The sequence below is a fragment of the Bubalus bubalis genome, chromosome 11, assembly GCF_019923935.1.
Source record: "Bubalus bubalis isolate 160015118507 breed Murrah chromosome 11, NDDB_SH_1, whole genome shotgun sequence".
NCBI lineage: Eukaryota > Metazoa > Chordata > Mammalia > Artiodactyla > Bovidae > Bubalus > Bubalus bubalis.
In genome coordinates this window covers 3,703,899-3,725,291 of record NC_059167.1, presented here as the reverse complement: position 1 = coordinate 3,725,291, position 21,393 = coordinate 3,703,899, and positions in this window count along the sequence as shown.

The following is a 21,393-nucleotide window of genomic DNA, read 5'->3' as shown; positions in this document are numbered from 1 at the left end:
CTCTTCGCATGAGGTGGCCAAAGTACTAGAGTTTCAGCTTCAGCATCAGTCCTTCCAATGAATACCCAGGACTGATCTCCTTTAGGATGGACTGGTTGGATCTCCTCGCAGTCCAAGGGACTCTCGAGTCTTCTCCAACACCACAGTTCAAGTTCTTAGATATACAAATAATTTAATGATAGATATTCATGGTACTATAAGATCACCCAGTCTCTGGGTGAAAAGATAACCATTTCTTCTTACAGATGATCTCCAGGAATTTTACTGTTCCCTATTTCTTCTTGCTGTTTTGTTTTGTTTGCCTGTTTGTTTAATCTTCAGAACTCTTGATTGAATCACATCACCTGTGAACATTCCTCTACACTCTTTTCTCTTACATGGAACATCCATGGATTTTGGTAAAGTTGTAGTCAAATATTTCTTATTTTGCCTTTAAAAATAGTTAGTATTTATATTGGCATCCTTCTGAATCCTTAAAGTGGTTTCTGTTTCATTGCTTCAGTTTTTTAATGGATTGAAACATTATATAGTTTTCAGGTGTACAGCATCATATTTCAGCATTTGTGTACACTACAGCATGCTCACCGCCAAAAGCTTGGTTTCTGTTTCTCACCATGGAGCTGTTCCCCCCTACCCGCTGCTCTCTGCACCTTCCCTGCCTTCCTCTCTGGTAATCACTACGCTGCTTTCTGCACCTGTATGCTCGGTTTGCTTTGCTTCATTTGTTCCACAGATGACTGACATCATGCAGTATCTGTCTTTCTCTGTCTGACTTATTTCACTTAGCATAATACCTTCAAGGTCTATCCATGTATGGCAAATAGCAAGACTTCATCCTTTCTTCAGAGAAGGCAATGGCACCCCACTCCAGGACTCTTGCCTGGAAAATCCCATGGACGGAGGAGCCTGGTTGGCTGCAGTCCATGGGGTCGCTGAGGGTTGGATACGACTGAACGACTTCACTTTCACTTTTCACTTTCATGCATTGGAGGAGGAAATGGCAACCCACTCCAGTGTTCTTGCCTGGAGAATCCCAAGGACGGGGGAGCCTGGTGGGCTGCCGTCTATGGGGTCGCACAGAGTCGGACACGACTGAAGCAACTTAGCAGCAGCAGCAGCAGCAGCAGCATCCTTTCTTATGGCTGAGTAGTATCCTGTTGTATACATCCCACATCTTGTGCTGTAGGATCACCTGTGTTATGTATGCTCAGTTGCTCACTCCAAATCTAGGTGACCTCCTGACTGTAGCTCACCAGGCTCCTCCACCCATGGAATTTTCCAGGCAAGAACACTGGAGTGGGCTGCTGTTTCCTACTCCAGGGGATCTTCCTGACCCAAGGATCAAACTCGCGTCTCCTGCATCTCTTGAGCTGGCAGGTGGATTCTTTCCCACTGCTTCACCTGGGAAGCCCCGTCGTATCACCTCCTGGAATACAAAAGAAAGGCCCTTATGCCCTGTTTTAAAGTGAACTGACTTCAGGATTGCGTAACTGTCATCCAAGGATTCTTTTTTGTTTTCCTGGATTGTATCCACTTTTTCTTGCATCCATGTCTTCCATTTCCATGGATTTGTTTTATATTATTATTAAACATTTGATTTTAAGATAATTGTAGATTTATATGCATGTAATTTCCCATGTGGCTAATTTTTATTTATTTTGTGACTTCCCCTTTGACCCATAGATTATTTATAAGTATGTCATTTAATGACTCATAGATTATTTACGAGTATGTCACTTAGTTTCCAAGTGTTTAGAGAGTTTGGTATCAGTTCACTATTGAATTCTCATTTGATTACATTACCGTCAGAGAACACACTCTGAATGATTTTAATTCTGCTAAATTTGTTGAGGGCTGTTTTATGGCTCAGACTATGACCTCCCTTGGAATATGATTCATAGGCACTTGCAAAGGATGTGTATTCCACTGTTTGGTGAAATAAGTGTCTTGTTAATTTCAGTCAGGTTCTGTTGGTTGCTGGTGTCAAGTTCTCTATCCTTGCTGATTTTCCATTTAGCTGTTTTTATCAAGCTTTTAGAAATGATGTTTCCAACTACACTTATGACTTATATATTTCTCCTTTTAGGTCTATCAGTTTTTACTTCACATATTTTGAAATGCAGTTGTTTGGTGCATATACATTTCAGATTTTTAGGCCTTGGTGGGCGACCCTTTCACAATGAAATGTTCCCCTCTGTCCCTCAGAATTTTTGTTTGGTTATGTCATGAGACTCTGGATCTTGTCTAAATGTTCCACGTTAGCTGGCTTCTTCTGAATCCTCTGGCGTGGCAAGGGGAAGCATCATCTTATTCTTGCCAACTGGAGGTGAAAGTCTAGATTTTCCACTCAGTCTCCTGTGACACTTGAGGGAGGTGCTCCTCATCCCTGCTGGGCAGGCCAAGAGACCCAGGTGCCCACCAGCCTCCCTCCACGGGTCCTGTCCCGGTCAGGCAGTAGCAGTGCCTTGCCACTGGTCCCCACACAGCTCTCTTAACACAGAGAACACGGGGTGCCCTCTTCACCGTATGACGATGGTGGAAGTCCTGGCTCTCCATCTGGCCTTCTCTGACTCTGTCCTGATGGGCTACTGGGGTGCCTCATTTTAGCACAACAAAGAGGGAAGTCTAGACACCTCCTGCTGATTGTTGCTGGCGTGGCTGGAGGTGGGACCTAGGGATATCTCTGTGTTAGCTCAGGAAGACCAGTTACTGTCCAAAACCTTCTATTTCGCTAGGCTTCCCCTTTTGGTGTCCTTTTGCTAAAGAGAGCAGTCTTTGGTTAGGGGTTTTTGTTTTTGTTTTTGTTTTTTTGTCTCTCTTGTTTCTGTTACTGGGTGGATTATTGTCTCCTTCAATTCCTGGTATATATGAGGGGAAAAAAGGTCTCAAGGTTTTTCTGTAGGTCCACTTGCTTCTCTCCAGCTTTCAGAGTTTATATATATATATATATATATATATATATATATATATATATATATATTTCAAGATTTTTAGTTGTACTTAGTAAGGGAAATAGAGAAAAGCATGTATACTGCATCTTCTGAGGAACAGATGTTTTCATTTCTTTTTAATTTTACTAGACCATATTTTTCTGCAGATAATATCTCTAGGTGGTAAAATATTTGAATGCTTGCATGTCAAAAATGTCTTTACTTTACTCTTACTAGATACATAGTTTATCATGAGAATAAAAAGACTTCTAGATTCAAGGATTTTCAGTTTTAGCTCCAGTATATAAAGAGCTTGAAAGCTGTCACCTCTCTTTACAATGTAAAAAGCTTGGAAAACTGAAATGTGATGACTTGTGGACCCACCAGAGAACTGAGGTCTCAAGGAAAATCATGCCCTAAAATCTGGGGAGATGGGTGAATCCAGAAAGTCAGAACAGAGATCTGCTTACCCAGAAGACACTGGAGCCATACACTGATAGAAACACTTCAATAATATAGTTTTGATGAATTGGTGGAGGCTGGATGTACTAGATGAAAATGAGAAATGTCTTGGGGCCACAGTCAGGGGTGTCCCCAAAATTTCTTGGGTTTTACCTCTTAGAGCTTAGAGGTTCTCATGGTGAAGACTCAAGAAAGATCAGCTAGTTGTTCTTACAGGAAGAGGGGGAAAGTTACCACTATCAAGGTACTCTGTAAAAAAGGCCAGGGGAAAAGGCTTCATCAGAGTCTTATCCCACTTGAGGGAAGGATTTCTCCTAATCCAGCCATCTTGTCTCACCCAAGCAGTGGAGGAAAGCTAAGGAAATTTGTGAAACTCACATCCCTGAGACACAAGCCCACTATAACCAACTGAGATTTAATCATAAGATTGTGTGATAATTATAAGTAGGGAAAACCACTAGACCATTCAGGTATGACTTAAATCAAATCCCTTAAGATTATACACTGGAAGTGGCAAATCGATTCAATGGATTAGATCCAATAGATAGAGTGTGGAACGCTATAGTCCAGAAGACAGAACTCAGTGTCCAGAAGAACTATGGACAGAGGTTCATGACACTGTACAGGAGGTGGTGATCAAGACCTTCCCCAAGAAAAATAAATTCAAAAAGGCAAAATGGCTGTCTGAGGAGGCCTTACAAATAACTGAGAAAAGAAGAGAAGCTAAAGGCAAAGGAGAAAAGGAAAGATATACCCATTTGAATGCAGAGTTCCAAAGAATAGCCAGGAGAAATAAGAAAGCCTTCCTCAGTGATCAATCCAAAGAAACAGAGGAGAGCAATAGAATGGGAAAGACTAGAGATCTCTTCAAGAAAATTAGAGATACCAAGGGAACATTTCATGCAAAGATGGACTCAATAAAGGACAGAAATGGTATGGACCTAACAGAAGCAGAAAATATTAAGAAGAGGTGACAAGAATACACAGAACTATACAAAAAAGATCTTCATGACCCAGATAATCATGATGGTGTGATCACTCACCTAGAATCAGACATCCTGGAATGTGAAGTCAAGTGGGCCTTAGGAAGCATCACTACGAGACAAAGCTAGTGGAGGTGATGGAATTCCAATAGAGCTATTTTAAATCCTAAAAGATGATACGTGAAAGTGCTGGCACTTTCACTCAATATGCCTGCAAATTTGGAAAACTCAGCAGTGGCCACAGGACTAGAAAAGGTCGATTTTTATTCCAATCCCAAAGAAAGGCAATGCCAAAGAATGCTCAAACTACCACACAATTACACTCATCTCACACACTAGCAAAGTAATGCCCAAAATGCTCCAAGCCAGGTTTCAACAGTATGTGAACCATGAACTTCCAGATGTTCAAGCTGGATTTAGAAAAAGCAGAGGAACCAGAGATCAAATTGCCAACACCTGCTGGATCATCAAAAAAGCAAGAGAGTTCAGAAAAACATCTACTTCTGCTTTATTGACTATGCCAAAGCCTTTGACTGTGTGGATCACAACAAACTGTGGAAAATTCTTCAAGAGATGGGAATACCAGACCACCTAACCTGCCTCCGGAGAAATCTGTATGCAGGTCAAGAAGCAACAGTTAGAACCAGACATGGAACAACAGACTGGTTCAAAATTGAGAAAGGAGTTTGTCAAGGCTGTATATCATCACCTTGCTTATTTAACTTCTATGCAGAGTACATCATGAGAAATGCTGAGCTGGATGAAGCACAAGCTGGAATCAAGATTGCCAGGAGAAATATCAATAACCTCAGATATGCAGATGACACCACCCTTATGGCAGAAAGCGAAAAGGAACTAAAGAGCCTCTTGATGAAAGCGAAAGAGGAGAGTGAAAAAGCTGGCTTAAAACTCAGCATTCAGAACACTAAGATCATGACATCTGGTCCCATCACTTCATGGAAAATATATGGGGAAACAATGGAAACAGTGACAGACTTTATTATTCTGGGCTCCAAAATCACTGCAGATGGTGAGTGCAACCATGAAATTAAAAGACACTTGCTTCTTGGAAGAAAAGCTATGACTAAAATAGATAGCATATTAAAAAGCAGAGACATTATTTTGCCAACAAAGGTCTGTGTAGTCAGAGCTATTGTTTTTTCCAGTAGTCATGTGTGAATGTAAGGGTTGGACCATAAAGAAAACTGAGCGCCAAAGAACTGATGCTTTTGAACTGTGGTGTTTGTTGGAGAAAACTCTTGAGAGTCCCTTGGACAGCAAGGAGATCCAACCAGTCCATCATAAAGAAAATCAGTCCTGAATGTTCATTGGAAGGACTGATGCTGAAGCTGAAACTCCAGTACTTAGGCCACCTGATGCAAAGAACTGATTCATTGGAAAAGACCTTGATGCTGAGTAAGATTGAAGGCAGGAGAAGAAGGGGATGACAGAGGATGAGATGGTTGGATGGCATCACCAACTCAATGGACATGAGTTTTAGCAAGCTCCAGGAGTTGGTGATGGACAGGGCAACATGCCCTGCTGCAGTCCATGGGGTCACAAAGAGTCGGACACGAACTGAAACATCAAACCCAAAGAGCCCCAATATAAAGAGCTGATTACAGCAAGATGCAGACTTTCACTGAGGAGGTGTACTTATAGAAGCCCAAAACCAACAGGAGAGACAAAAACAAGGATGCCATAGGAGTGTCCAGCCCCAGACACCGGCAGCTACAGCAAAAGCACAACTCAGCTCCTCACCCAATTAGCACAAAACGCACTCTAGGCCTGTTCACCTCAGCTTCTATTACCTGCGTGTTGGGCTTTCAGCAAATAATTACATAGCGTGCTAAAAGGAAGAGAAAAACAACTTGAAGAGACAAAGAAAGCATCAGAGCAAGACTCAAATGTGACAGAAATGTTGGAATTATCTTACAGATTATTTAAAAGAACTATCATTACTGTATATGAAAGGCTCTAATGAAAAAAGTGGACAACTTTCAAGAAGAGATGGGCTATGTAAACAAGAGTGACTACACATGTTCTCAGGACCTCCCTGCCTAATTATTTAGTGCCTCCTTTTGCCTTTCAAACCTTTCTGGATTAGGTAACAAAACTTATGGTCATCCTGCTTATATGTCACCCTGCTGCTCTTGCTGCTGCTAAGTCGCTTCAGTCGTGTCCGACTCTGTGCAACCCCATAGACGGCAGCCCACTGGGCTCCCCCATCCCTGGGATTCTCCAGGCAAGAACACTGGAGTGGGTTGCCCTTTCCTTCTCCAATGCGTGAAAATGAAAAGTGAAAGTGAAGTCGCTCAGTTGTGCCCGCACCCTAACAGATGTTTATCTCTAAAAACACTTAGTGCAGTTTTGCTTTCTGAAAGCTCCTTGGAGAATACTGCTACTTATTTGATTTATATTTTTTGTAGCAAATTTTTAAACTTTCTAGGTATCTTGATTATCTATTGTCTTGATCATAACTATCCTAGGATGCTCCTTAATTTGTAGAAATCAAATTTTTCATTGTTTCAGTTCTTTACTCGAAAGTCTAACAGTCCCTAACTGAAGCCTTGGATAATCAAAGGTCATTGTTATAAAAGGTATAAAAACTACTAACACAAGGTGCAGAGGATAGCAGTAAGACTGTTTGCTTGCCTTCTTTATCTGGCAACTTCTTCCCTCCCACTCTTGCTGTGAAAGCAGTTATTTTATACAACAAAGTCCTGCCTACTGGCTACAGTTGATTGGTCCAGATGCAGATACTTGACCCAGTCTGGGCCAATCAGAGTCAACCAGAGTCTTCCCAAAAATGTATTCATTGGCTTTCTAAAGTGTGAAAGTGTGAGTCACTTAGTCACATTGGACTCTTTGTGACCCCATGGACTGTAGCCCACTAGGCTCCTCTGTCCATAGGATTTCCCAGGCAAGAATACTGGAGTGGGTTGCCATTTCCTTCTCCAGGGAATCTGCCTGATCTTGGGATCCAACCCATGTCTCCTGTACTGCAGGCAGATTCTATACCATCTGAGCCACCTGGGGAGCCCTTGGAGCTCTAAGAGAGTCTATGATTTTCTGGGTAGCTAAAGCTCCATGATGGACAGCTGTGGTTGTGGTCTGACCTGGTGAAGAAAGAGAGAGAGAAAGGAGGGGAAAAGAGAAGAGAATGAAGCCAAAGACAGCAAAAAACAAAACAGTGGAGACAAAGGAAAAAACCCTGATGACTCTGAGCACCTGCTTCTAGTCCTTCCTGAGCCTAGCTGCCTCCTGTCCTCTGGTTGTTTTGATCCTCACAAAATACTCAGATTCTGTCATTAAATGCCCACTTTCTGTCAGTAGAATGAGCTTACTTTCTGTCACCTTTGATCAAGGAGTCCCAACTAGTACAAGAGGTTAATGTATGTGCCCCATTTAAGACGATTCTTATGGCAAGACATTCACAGAGAAGCTCCACAGTTAAAAGCCTTTACTTTTTGACTGAGATGCTCTTGGGCCATCGCTGCAATCTCTCTACTTACTATTTAGGAATCTAAACACAATTTTTATATCCTCTCCTCACTTTCTGTATCTCTAGAGTCATTCAACCGTGGTTATCCTTTCAACTGTTTCCATTAAGGGAAATAGAAGACACTTTTAAAGAAAAGGGTGTTTGGCCTCATAATCCCCCTGACTAAAAATCTTTTTTTCTTTCCCATTTTTTTTTTTTTTCTGTATAGGTCATTTCCAGCATTTACTTTTAAAACATAAAATTCTGACTTGGAAGCTCCTGACTCCTTTACAGAGGGTCATTGTTTGTGGTTGAATTGTTTCCCCTCCCCAAATTCATGTTTATGACTTAACCCCCTGTTACTTCCTATTAATGTGAGTATATTTGGATGTAGAGTCTTTAAAGAGGTAATTAAGTTAAAATGAGGTCATGGTGTGGGCCCGTCATCCAGTATGACTGGTGGCATTATGAGAAGAGGAAACCAGGGCAGAAGTGTACAGAAGGAAGATGGTGTAAAGGCAGGGAGAAGGTAAACATCTGCAAGCCAAGGAGAGAGGCCTCGGTGGAAACCACCTCTGTCAGCATCTTCATCTCAGTCCTTGAGCCTCCAGAATTGTGAGAAAAGAAATTTCTGTTGCTTAAGCCACTCCATCTGGAGTACTTTGTTATGGCAGTCCTGGAAAACTAATACCATCTCTATTAGCCAGTGTTCTCCAGAGAAACCAAACCAACAGGAAAGATAGAAAGGTGGAAAGGTGGACAGATAGACAGATACTAAGATGGATAGATATATAATAGATAGATGGCTGGAAGGCTGGAAGGATGGGATGGACAGATGAAGATCAATAGGATTACGGAGATGGCTCATGTAATTATGGAAGCTGACAAGTCTTGTCTTCTGATCTGCAGTCAGAAAGTGGAGACCCAGTAGAGCCAATACTGTGGATGTCCAGAGGCTCAAGACCCAAAAGAAGCTGATGTTTCAGTTCGTGAAAGGCAGGAAAATAGGGTCCCAGCCTAAAGGCAGCTAGGCAGGATTTCTCTCTTGCTTGGACAAGATCACACTCTTTGGTCTTCAGGCCTTCCCGTCAATGGATGAGACCATCCCTTTGGGAGAACAATTGGCTTTACTCAGTCTACCCATTTAAATGTTAATCTCATTCAGAAACACCCTTAAAGACACACCTAAAATGATGTTTGACCAAGTATCTGAACACCCATGCTCTAGTTAAATTGACATATAAAACCATCATGCCATCTTATAAAATGAAATATGTAACTTAATCTAGCCACCAAATGTCCCAAATTATTGCAACCAAGTTCCATTCAAGTTGTTTATAAGTACAGTTGATGCTTGTCAACACAGGGGTTGGGGCACCCACCCTCTAAGCAATCGAAAATCCATGTATAATTGTAGCTAGCCCTCCATATCTATGGGTGTGTATCCACAGATGCAACCAACCACAGATTAGGTAGTACTGTAGTATTTACTGAAAAAAAAAAAAAAATCCATGTACAAGTGGATCCATGCTATTCAAACTCATATTGTTCAAGGCTCAACTGAAGTGATCCATGCTATTGAAACTCATATTGTTCAAGGCTCAACCGCCATTAGATAGTTGCTTAGAGTGTAAAGTCACCTGATACCACCACAACCCATAAATTAAGCCACCAAATTACATAAAGTTCCAAGAGAAATTGTCCAGTCCACTAATAATTTAAATTTCTGATTCTGATCCCATCAGGATGCATCAGAGGTCACAAACCTGTGAGCAGAGAGCCCTTGTGCAAGGGAAACGTCACTCTTTAAGACACCTTTCCCTCTTTTCCCTTGAATCTAGTTGTCTCTTATGAGGAATAAATGGAGATTTCATATTAAAATCCTCATCAGCAGTGTGGTCTCTGCCTCACTGAGAATCAGCAAAGCAATTCTCCATTCCACTTTCCCCTGTGGTTGGTCAGCACTCTTGTCCACTTATTTTTGACAATCAGCTTCCTTCAGTATGTATTTGGGTAACAGCAAATTATCAATTGCAGCTCATGAAACGTGGCTAACTGGGTATAATATGAGAGGCTGGATTAAAAAAAAGCCTTGGCTAAGAACTTTGTGAATTATCAGAAAACTATTACACCAGTACTTTACAAACTGAAAATGCCAGAAAGTTTAGCAACATGGGAAAAGAAAGACCAGGCATCCACTCCTGGATTCATTATCTTCCATGCGCCAAGCATCCTGAACTTCTTTCCTCCCCACACATCAAACTCCTTACTATTTCATCTTCAAAATGCCTACTCTTTGAAACCTCTTTAGGAAATAAGACAATGATCAGTTGTTAGAAATGTCCATTTTGTTCTCATATTCAGCACCATAACTCTATCCCATACAGAAATACCTGCGGAAAGGCAAGATCATTTAAAATAACTGTCAGCCAAATACAGGCAGGGATCACTATATACAGAACTCTTTGAGAGAAAGAGAAAGAGTGGTTGAGGAGTCCACAGTGAGTGAGTGAAAGACGCTCAGTCGTGTCCGACTGTTTGCAACTCCATGGACTATACAGTCTGTGGAATTCTCCAGACCAGAATACTGGAGTGGGTGGCCTTTCCCTTCTCCAGGGGATCTTCCCAATCCAGGGATAGAACCCAGGTTTCCTGCATTGCAGGTGGATTCCTTACCAGCTGAGCCACAAGGGAAGCCCTGAGGAGTCCCTAAGCTCACCCAAAGGATCTCAAAAGAAATAGGGTGGTTTGGGCAAAACTTTCTCCTGGTTTGTGAACATCTTGGTGCATAGGTTGACCCTGAATTAGGTTTGCCCGGAAAAGGCCTGGCTGACTCATAATCTCCCTTTGTAATTATTAGGAGTACTTCATTTCACTCCCAAAATATGCCTTGATTTGGATGATAAAATTTGGGTGGTTCTATTGATTTGACCTTGTAATGACGCCTCAAACAAAAGGAAAATTGGGGGAATCTGCTCAGATGGATGCCCTTTCCAGCCGTTCACGGGCTGGGTTGGTCTTGGGCCATACGGCACCGAGACAGACTTGCGCCCCGTGCAGCCTCTGGCAGGGGTCCCGAGCTCCTCCTCCCCTGCCTTCGCAGGGTGCGCGTCCTCCCGAGGCTCTTCCTTGCCACTGGCCTCTCTGCCTCCTCCACAGCGTTCCCTGTCCACACTGCCTGAGATGCTTCTCTCTGCACCGTTCTGAGCGATCTCCCCTAACCCGGGAGTCCAGTGCGGCTCCCCAGACCCTCCACCAAGGGCGCTTCAGCACCGGAGTAGACCGCCTACACCGCACTCCCCACCACACTCCTGACTGAGCGCATCTTCTCCCACAGCACTCCTTCCCTCTGAACAGCTGCTGTTCTAAAGTGGCGTCCGCTTTCATTTCCTCTCCTCAAGAGTCCCCTCTCCTCCTACCTGTCACCCCATGCATTCCTCCACAACTTCTCTTCAGTGAGTTCTCATACATGCGTGCTGTCTCTCTCGGCTCCATTTCCTTGGGCCTCCTGCTACCCTGTCACGACCTTCCCATTCCCGACTTGTAGGTCTGAAGCACTGTCTGACCGTGACCCCTTCCTGCTCTAAAAGTTCACCCATGAGCCCCACTTGTTCATAAAGCAAAGTTCAGGGGCTTCATTCAGGGAGCCAAGACCTACCGTAACCACCCCCAGCTCCCCTTTGGTTGGAATTCCTAAAACTTCCATCCCGAAGGGAGAAGGGCAATGACTTGTATTAAGGGTGCTGCAGTTTACAAATCACTTTCCCAGCCGTGCTCTTGGTAGCTATAAGGACAGGAGACTCCAGCAGGACTCCCAAGTCCCTTGTCCTTCTCAGCATAGCTCCCATCAACCATGCGGCAGAAATAATTAGCCCTTCGTTGACATGGTACCAGCATTAGGTATATAAGATGCACCATTTAGCAACCATAACCTAAAAATAAGAGAAATTGCTGCCTGCTTCCTTGCCCCCATATAGCTATAGCTTCCCCAGCCTCAAAGTATATTTCCAAAACACCCACAATGTCTTCTGGTTATTTAGTCCAGGGCCACACATATGGGCACATGAATTGCAGCAAGTTTATGTAAAACTAACGAATGTCTTTAAACAGTTTTAGATTTACAGAAAACTGCAACGATGATACAGAGTTCCCACTCCCAACTTCCCCTATTATTGGCAACACACAATTAGTTATAAGTAATGAAACAATATAAATTAAGTAAACCTGTTCTTAGTTTAGATTTCCTTAGTGTCTTTCTGCTATGTTTTTTCTGTGCCAGGATACAGTCTAGGATACCACAATACATTCAATCACAGTTCGGCTCCTCATTACCATGATGGCTTCTCAGAGTCTCCTTGTTTCTGACAACCTTGACAGTTGAGGAGGTTGAGGAGTGCTGGCAAATGTCTCTGGCAAAGACATTACTTTGCCAACAAAGGTTCGTCTAGTCAAGGCTATGGTTTTACCTGTGGTCATGTATGGATGTAAGAGTTGGACTGTGAAGAAGGCTGAGCGCCAAAGAATTGATGCTTTTGAACTGTGGTGTTGGAGAAGACTCTTGAGAGTCCCTTGGACTGCAAGGAGATCCAACCAGTCCATTCTGAAGGAGATCAGCCCTGGAATTTCTCTGGAAGGAATGATGCTAAAGCTGAAACTCCAGTACTTTGGCCACCTCATGCGAAGAGTTGACTCATTGGAAAAGATTCTGATGCTGGGAGGGATTGGGGGCAAGAGGAGAAGGGGACGACAGAGGATAAGATGGCTGGATGGCATCACTGAGTCGATGGACGTGAGTCTGAGTGAACTCCAGGAGTTGGTGATGGACAGGGAGGCTTGGCATGCTGCGATTCATGGGGTCGCAAAGAGTCGGACACGACTGAGCGACTGATCTGATCTGATCTGAATCAGTATTTCATAAAATGTATTTCAATTGGAGTTTGTCTGATGCTTTTTTTTCATGATTACATGGGAGTTATGGGTTTTTAGGAAGAAGACCAAAGAGGTAAAGTAACCGTTTTCTTGCATCCTTGCTACTGGCATGACTTATCCCTGGACCTTGATTACTTGGCTGAGATAGCATTTGTCAAGTTTCTTCCCTAAAGTAAGTCAGACAGAGAAAGACAAAAATCATACGATATTGCTCATACGTGGAATCTAAAAAAAAATGGTACAAATGAACTTATTTACAAAACAGAGTCACAGATGTAGAAAACAAACTTATGGTTACCAAGGGGGCAAGGGGGAGGGGAGGGATAAACTGAAGGATTGGGACTGACATATACACCCTATGATATACAAAATGGTGGTGGTGATTTAGTTGCTAAGCTGTGTCCAACTCTCGAGACCCCATGGACTGTAGCCTGCCAGGCTCCTCTGTCCATGGGATTCTCCAGGCAAGAATACTGGAGTGGGTTTCCATTTCCTTCTCCAGAGGATCTTCCTGACCCAGGGATTGAAGCCAGGTCTCCTGCATAGAGGCAGATTCTTTACTGACTGAGTTACAAGGGAAGCCAGAGGAAATGTATGAAATAACTCAAAAGAATCTACAGTATAGCACAGGGAGCTCAACTCAATGCTCTATGATGTCCTATATGAAAAAAGAATCTAAAAAGGAGTGGACATATGTATACATATAACTGATTCACCTTGCTGTACAGCAGAAACTAACACAACATTGTAATTCAACTATACACCAATAAAAATTAATTTTTAAAGGCAGTTTCTCACTATAAAATGACTCTCTCTCCCTACTTTCTTGCCATGCTCTTTGGAAGGAAGTCACTCTGCACAGCCCCCTCTTAAGGATGGAGAGTCATACCCATGATCTTGAAAACAGAACCTATATAAATTCTTTTTAATTCTTCTGTATGAGTTGTCTCTTCCTCCCAGTTATTCAATTATTTAATAATTTAGTTATGTCAATATGGACTCATGGGTATTTATTGTATACTTTGAGTTAGAAAGCAATACTATTTTATTATCTTATTCACACTGCTCCAGTTCTGGCCGTCAAGAACTCTTTATGTCCCTTTAACATACACCCCTCATTTATGGCATTTGTTGTTTGTTTGTTTTATGAGCAATTCCTTATTCTCAAGTACTACAAAATGGTCCAGACTCACCCTGTGTGTTTCCTCCCCAGACCTAGAATCAGCCATTCCTCCAAAAAAGCCCTGAATCCTTTTATTGAAGAATAATATTAGAAAAAATATTTGGACACTAGATATATGCCAGCTGGGGCTTCCCTGGTGACTCAGATGGTAAAGAATCCACCTGCAGTGCAGAAGGCCCAGGTTCAATCCCTGGGTTGGAAAGATCTCCTGAAGAAAGGAACAGCTACCCACCCAGTAGCCTTGCCTCGAGAATTCCGTGGACAGAGAAGCTTGGTGGGCTATAGTCCATGGGGTTGCAAAGCGTTGGACGCGACTGGGTGCCTAACACAACACTATGGGCCAACTAAATTTGGATGAATCCAGATCCAATTGAATTTTTAAGGAACCTTTGAATATAAGCTTATTTCTTACACATAGGGGATAATCAATAGGAAAACTAACTTCCTTGTTTTATTTCTAAATATGAATCAGTTCTGGCCTTTTTATAAGAGGCCTTCAATCACAGCTCCTAGTGACTGGATAACACTGGTGGGGTAAATAAAAATGATAATGATAATGATTATAGCTATGAGGAAGACATTCAGCTAAATACTATGTACACACTATCTTACTATATCCTAATGGTATCTTGGAGACTTAGGCATTGTTATTACACCGTTTTATAATGATACAAGTGATACCTGCCTTGACTGTCACTCCAAGAATGAAGTGAGAAATCACTGTAAACCCCCCAGCACGGAGCATGCAGCAGTTGCTCAATTCATCATTATTTTCTCATTCCTTTGCCTCTAGATAAAAAGAAAATGGGCAAACTTCAGTAACACATTAGCTATAAAAGTTCAGCTCAGTTATGTGAGATGAAAAATATAGGGGCTATATTAGCTCATTTGTTTTCTTTGTTGCTATATAAATGAGATCTGATTCCCAACAGCTAAAAAATCTACCTGCTCATAAAAGATCTCAAACAAAATGAAGACATATTTATCTGACAGTCAACTTTGTTGTTGTCTATCACATACCCCAAATTCTCAGATACCAACAAAACCCATACAACAATTTTGTAGATGTTTACATAGTCTAAGGCACTTTCCCAAAACTTTTATATTTGAATCACGATGGAGAAAGCATTAAATAAATCCACAACACCTCCTAAATGTATAAATGGTACAAAGTTAACAAATACCTGCATAATATGCAGGAAAGGTCTGGAAGATATGCCTCTCCAAGGGCATAATCTCACTATGGCTATAAATCTTGGGCAAGGAAGTTGAACCATATGCAAATCTGCAGGCTTTTGTAGAACAGATAGAATATTCTGAAAAATGAAAGACTTCTCATTCTCCACTGTTTCTTCCAGCCATTTCCTCCTCTTAATCTTTTGGAAAAAGGAAAACTGAGAGTTGAAGGAAAAGCGAAGGACATATAACTTGTACGCAGCAAGAGTGGCACTGGAATTTAGATCTGCTCTGAGAACACTTTCCTCAGAGTCCCTGTGCTGCCTTCACTTCAGCAAGAAGCTTTCTTCACTGCAGACCCAAGTCCAGACTTCCGGAAGTGACGTCAGCTTACAAGACCACATAAGCCCCTCCTCCACCCAAAAGGCGCTCCCATGGGAACTCAACTCCCAGTCTTGGACCGTCCTACATCTCACTCCTCAAACCCGTCTGCAGTACCACCCACTAAAGCAGATGTCCAGTGGCCCAGATAAGCTCCCTCAGGCATGTTGACTGTCTTTCAATTCTCTCACCTGCTAACTCTTGCCCAGATGGTCTTAGTAAATATTTCTGGGTCCTTTTCATTGGTTGATTATTCCCAGGGTTATTGCTGTGGTCTTGGGAGAAAAAAAACACGACAAGGATATTTCCTACCCTAATTGTTGGCTGGCAGTGGGCTCAGAAGCTACCTGCCCTCGGCAAGTTTTTCTCTAAGCTGGCATTTGGGAAGCTCCAGAGCTCGGAGAATGTTCCTTTGATCCAATTCCTCTGCAAGGGAATAATGGAGCTTAAAACATTTTTTTTTTTAACAAAAGAGCATAAAAAGTGAATTTAAAAGCAAATGGGCCAAGAATTTTCCCTGGGAAGTCTTTCAATTTCACACATAGCAAATTCCTGCAGTATGGACCTATTAGGAATGCTTTTTTTAGTCTCTTTATGCATATTTATTATGTTCTTCTATAGCTCTGTTATTGCTTAATTTGACACCGAGCCTCCAAAGCTACATCTTCTTTCTTCTTCAGCTATTAAAAAGGGGCAAAATATTTTAATCATGAAGCTCTGTATAATTTAGAGATTATTTTCTGTCTTCGTGAGTTACAGCAATAATCAAAGGGAGGCTGGGGATTTATAAAACTAAGGCACTAATTTTTTGACAGGTGTTCCATTTGGTATGGAATTAACCTCTCTTCACATCTTATACATACATAAGAGCAAAGCATTAAATACCCTTGGTACACACAGACAACAAAGAACCTGCTACGCAGCAAAGAGAACGACCCTGCTACAGCCTTGAGCCAGACTGGGTTCTTCATGGACGAGAGAAAAACATGATGGACGATTCTATCAGCCAAAATGAAGCTTGCGAGTGGTTCCTGGGACCTGTATTACCTTCCAGGGCCCAACCACTGTAGCGCATGATAAAAATCACAGCGCCTGGAGTCAGACAGAGCCAGCTTTGAATCCTGGGGCCACGGCCTATCGTTCTGTATCCTTTGAAAAGTCACATAGCCTCCCAGACTTCTAGAATCCTCCTGTATGTGACAGTGACATTCACCACATCTCGCTATGGGTTGTGCAGATGAAGCAACGCACAGATAGCACTTAACATAGTATCTGGCAAACAGCAATCGCTCAACTCATGACGCTTCTCCTCTGGCAGCCTCACTGGAAACGTGTTATCCATTCATTTGTTTGTTCACTTGCTGAACAAATAAGTTTTCAAGCCAAACGCAAAGTGCCAGGGAATGACTACGTCTTATTAAATAAGATTTATCCCTATATTCATGGAACTCACCATCAGGAGGGGATATGTGCATGAAACAGTAAGCAAACTTCAAAATTACATATAACTGTAATATATGAAGATAAAATAACATTAAGTAAAGGAAACTAATGGGGGAGGGAGATCTACTTAGATAGAGTACTATTTCAGTCAGAGTCCTGGCAGGATGCAGATGAGAAACTCAAGGAGAGTAATTGAGGAAAGTTTAGGAAAAGACTACAGAGTAAAAAAGTCTGAGGGGAATGGAGAGAAGCTAGCAAGGAATGGAGAAGCTCCTGGGTGGGGAAGGAAAAGGAAAGCTGGCAGTTTATCTTTATCAACCCTAAAGGGCACAGGAGGAAGCTGTCCACGGTCACAGGAAGCATCTCTTTGGCAGAAGGTCTCAGCGGATGGACACAGCCCAACCATGTGACTTATCACAGAAGGAACTCAAGGGGTAAATCCCCAACCTCTCTCCACCCTCTGATCGTCTGATCCCAATAGTAAACCAGGGGGTTTGGAAGCCTGTCCAGTGCATCTCAGAGCACAGGGCTGGGTAGAGAAAGGGAGAAAGTACATCTAAGGGGCAATCAGAAATAGCCAACATAAGCAATCAAGAAATGCTTCTCTAAGAAGGGGACCCATATGTGGAGGAAAATAGATTGGAAAGGAACTAACCAAGCCAAGTTACAGAAGGATAGTCAAGGCAGAAGTGAGAGCATGTGCAAAGGCCCTGAGGAATGAAAGCTTGGTGGCTCAAGGGACAGAGAGAATATCAGTGGAACAGGACTTCAGTGGGTGAAGTGGGGGGGTGGGAACATAAGGAGTTTAGAGGGGCTGCCAGATAAGCCCCATGACCTACCTGGGCCCTAGGCCAAAGCAGACAGATGTTCCTTCCAACCCACTGAGTGCCAGTCCCTGGGTTTTGGCCTCCCAACTAGTAGAAGCTGAATATTTGAACTTACTATTATGTTAAAACCTTAGAAAACCTCCTAAAATTTCTATTTTTGAATAACATTCCATTCATCTGAAACACTGATTCTTCCCCTCCAATCTATGTCCAGTGCTGACTGAGCCGACTCCAGGGTCAAGCCTGAAAATAACGCTTCCTTGAAATCAGCCTGGATTAACTACATTGATGAGAAGGATAAGTATCTCAAGCAACACCAAGTTGTGCTGAAAAAACAGTCCAGAGAAGGCTGATTTAAGTATGCCCCCTCCTCCTTCAGTGGCAACCAGAGTAGAGGTTCAGAGTTAGTGACAGCTGATTTCTAGCCCTACCATCTGAACCCCCGAATGCTCCCTGATAGAGGTGGTATGAGCAGTAGCAGAGGGCCCCTCGAATTCCAGGTGTCTCCCCTGGTGGCACAGACAGGCTATGAGCATGGACCAGGGATACAGTAGCCGGAGCCACTGTAGAAAGACTCAGAAAAGCAGTCACATCTAGAGGTTGGAGTGGAAGTGGTGGAAGTAGTTGGTTAAGGATACAAATTGGATAAAGAAAACTGTATCTGAGCCAACTGAGCAACAGATAAGCAGTGGAATGGCGATAGCAAATGTTGGAGTATTTCCCGATTCTTCCGTTCCTCCTGTTAGAGAATTACACACCTATGGTTTTTGTCGTGTAACTTAACAGGCTTCCTCCAATAGTGGAGGCTGAGGACACTTCTCTGCGTCTCTGATGTTACACTTAACCATGTGATTTGCTTTCATCAGTGGAGTATTAGCAGATATAATGGTAGCAGAGCTCAAATGCATGTGCAACTTGGCTTGATTTCCTGTAATCCTGTGATCGCCCCTGAAAAGAGCATGCCCCAGACTTGCACTTGGCTGGAGTCCAGCCTGGCTCAGCCAGATTCAGCCTAGATCAAGCAAACTGCAATTGACCTGCAGATTCCTGTTTATCACACAAAGTGAATTGTGGTGCTAGAGGAGACTCTTGAGAATTCCTTGGAAAGCAAAGAGATTAAACCAGTCAATCCTAAAGGAAATCAACTGTGAATATTCATCAGAAGGACTGATGCTGGAGCGCCAATACTTTGACCACCTATTATGAACAGCCAGCTCATTGGATAAGACCCTGATGCTGGGAAAGATTGAGAGCAAGAGGAGAAAGGGGGTGACAGAGGATGAGACGGTTGGATGGCATCGTCAACTTCAGGAGATAGTGAAGGACAGGGAATGTTGGAATGCTGCAGTCCATGGGGTCGCAAAGAGTCAGACACAACTGAGCGACTGAACAACAGCAATATATTGACTGATACTAGATCTCCAGTAAATGTGTAGGGGCAGAGACTGGAGCCAGGGAACAAATATGGGCAGGCTGGGGTGGTTTCTAGCATGTCTGCATGTCAGGCAACACAGACTATTATCTCGAAAACTGATTGGCTACATCCTTCCTGGGGCTTCATCTATTTTCAGCAAGTTTGTGCGTATAAAAACATTGCACTTCAACCAAAACGACTATTCCAGAGCCAGAGGGATTCTACTGGCATCGGTCAGAACCCTGGAGTCATGTTTCTCTCTTTCTTTGTTGTCCGAAGTGTTAACTCCAAGCCATAAGATGTGCCAAGATCCTGTTCCCTCCTTGGGATTCCCACGTATTAGATAATTGCCGGTCTGTCTTCCCTCCCAATGTCTTTCCCTTCCCACCCCACCCCCAGAGCCTCTCTTAAATAAACCAGACCAGCCCTCCCTTTGGCCATTCGCATGGTTTTTGTTCCCCACTCCACCCATCTGGCTACATTTGGCCCACGCTTCACCATACTCCTTCAGACATGATCTCACCAGAAAGACACCAGAAAGTCTCCGCTGGATGTTTGCAGTAGCACACAACTTGGAGATGAAAACGTCCCACGCTTTCCTTTGAAACACCTGTGAAAGGAACTGGGAAACCACTTAAATTAACCAGATCCTCCATTTCCCGACTGAACCCAAAGTACAAATAGCAAAAGAAATGACTCTGAGAGCTTCAAAAGAACTCACAGTAATGTGCTGCCTGCTGGTTGTCTAAAAGTCCCACCACTCACCAGACACTTTGCAAGGCACTAGGAGGAGATGAATGAATTTGGTCATCATTTTCTGCCCTCAAAGAGTTTATGGATTTTTAGCTTCCCTGTAGCTCAGGCAGTTAAAAAAAAAAAATCTGCCTGCAATGCAAGAGACCCAGGTTTGATCCCTGGGTTTGGAAGATTCCCTAGAGAAGAGAATGGTAACCAGTATTCTTGCCTGGAGAACCCCATGAACAGAGAAGCCTGGTGGGCTACAGGCCACAGGATCGTGACGAGTCGGGCACCACTGAGCCACTAACACTACACTAAAAAGGTTTAAGCCACTATTAAGAAAGACAGTAACTGACAGGAAACTGGCCAAGCCCATTTTTATAAAGAGTATGCTATTGAATCCTTGCAAAAAACCTGCTATGGACCGAATGGCTGTGTCCCCTGCAAATTCATATGATGAAACTATATTCCCCAGTGTGATGCCTGCTGCACACAACACCACTTAAGAAATGGGCAAGACACCCACCCACCTCTCCTACTGGACACACCCCTACCCTTATTTATACAAGGAACAAGCTCACGCCCCTCAGGGAGAGAGCAGGAAAATACGCTGTTTGCTCTCACTGCCCCCCACCCCCACCCACCCCTGCAACAGGAGCCCCAGTAAAGCCTTGGCTGAATTTCTTGTCTCTCCTCTAGTCAATCTCTATTGATTGGGGAAGGCCAAGAACCCTGGTAGGTAACAAGACGGTCATTCAGAGGAGAAAGTGGCTCTCTGGGGAGGAGAAAACCCTATGACAAAAAAGATGAACAGTGAGTGGAATGTTGAAGAATGCACCCACTTTTACAAATACAAATAAAAGGAAAAGGCATTTGGTCAAAGGGGACAGTGTTTGCAAAATCATGGAGGTGTAAAAGGCCATAGACCACTCAAGGAGATTCCTGGGGATGGGTGCTGGGAGTGCTGTTGAGGGCAGACAGCAAATAGGAGAGGATGACTCTATGACTCCGGAGAGGGAGGGAGGGAGGTTGGTGCCCAGCTACAAAGAACTCTGAAGCATCTTGCAAATTAAGTTCATAGTGGCCTTCTAGGCATCATTTTTTTCTTTTATTTCCCCCCACCCCAATCTATCCTAGTTTGCATTTTTTGAAAATGAATCTCATTTTGCTGTTTATTACCCATATATTGAACCTGTCTATATCTCTCGGAATAAATTCTATCCATCATTCTTATTGGATTTATTCCAGTGCCACCTCAGTTTGGATAATTTGCAAATTTCATTAACATTCTCTTTACTTTCTCTTGGAAACCATTAATAACATTGTTGCATATGATCAGGCTTAACACCAATCTCCTTGGCACCCCTACTAATCAACTACCTCTGGCTGGATGTCACACTATTCATCACCACGCCTTGTTTACAGACCTCCTGAAAATTATCA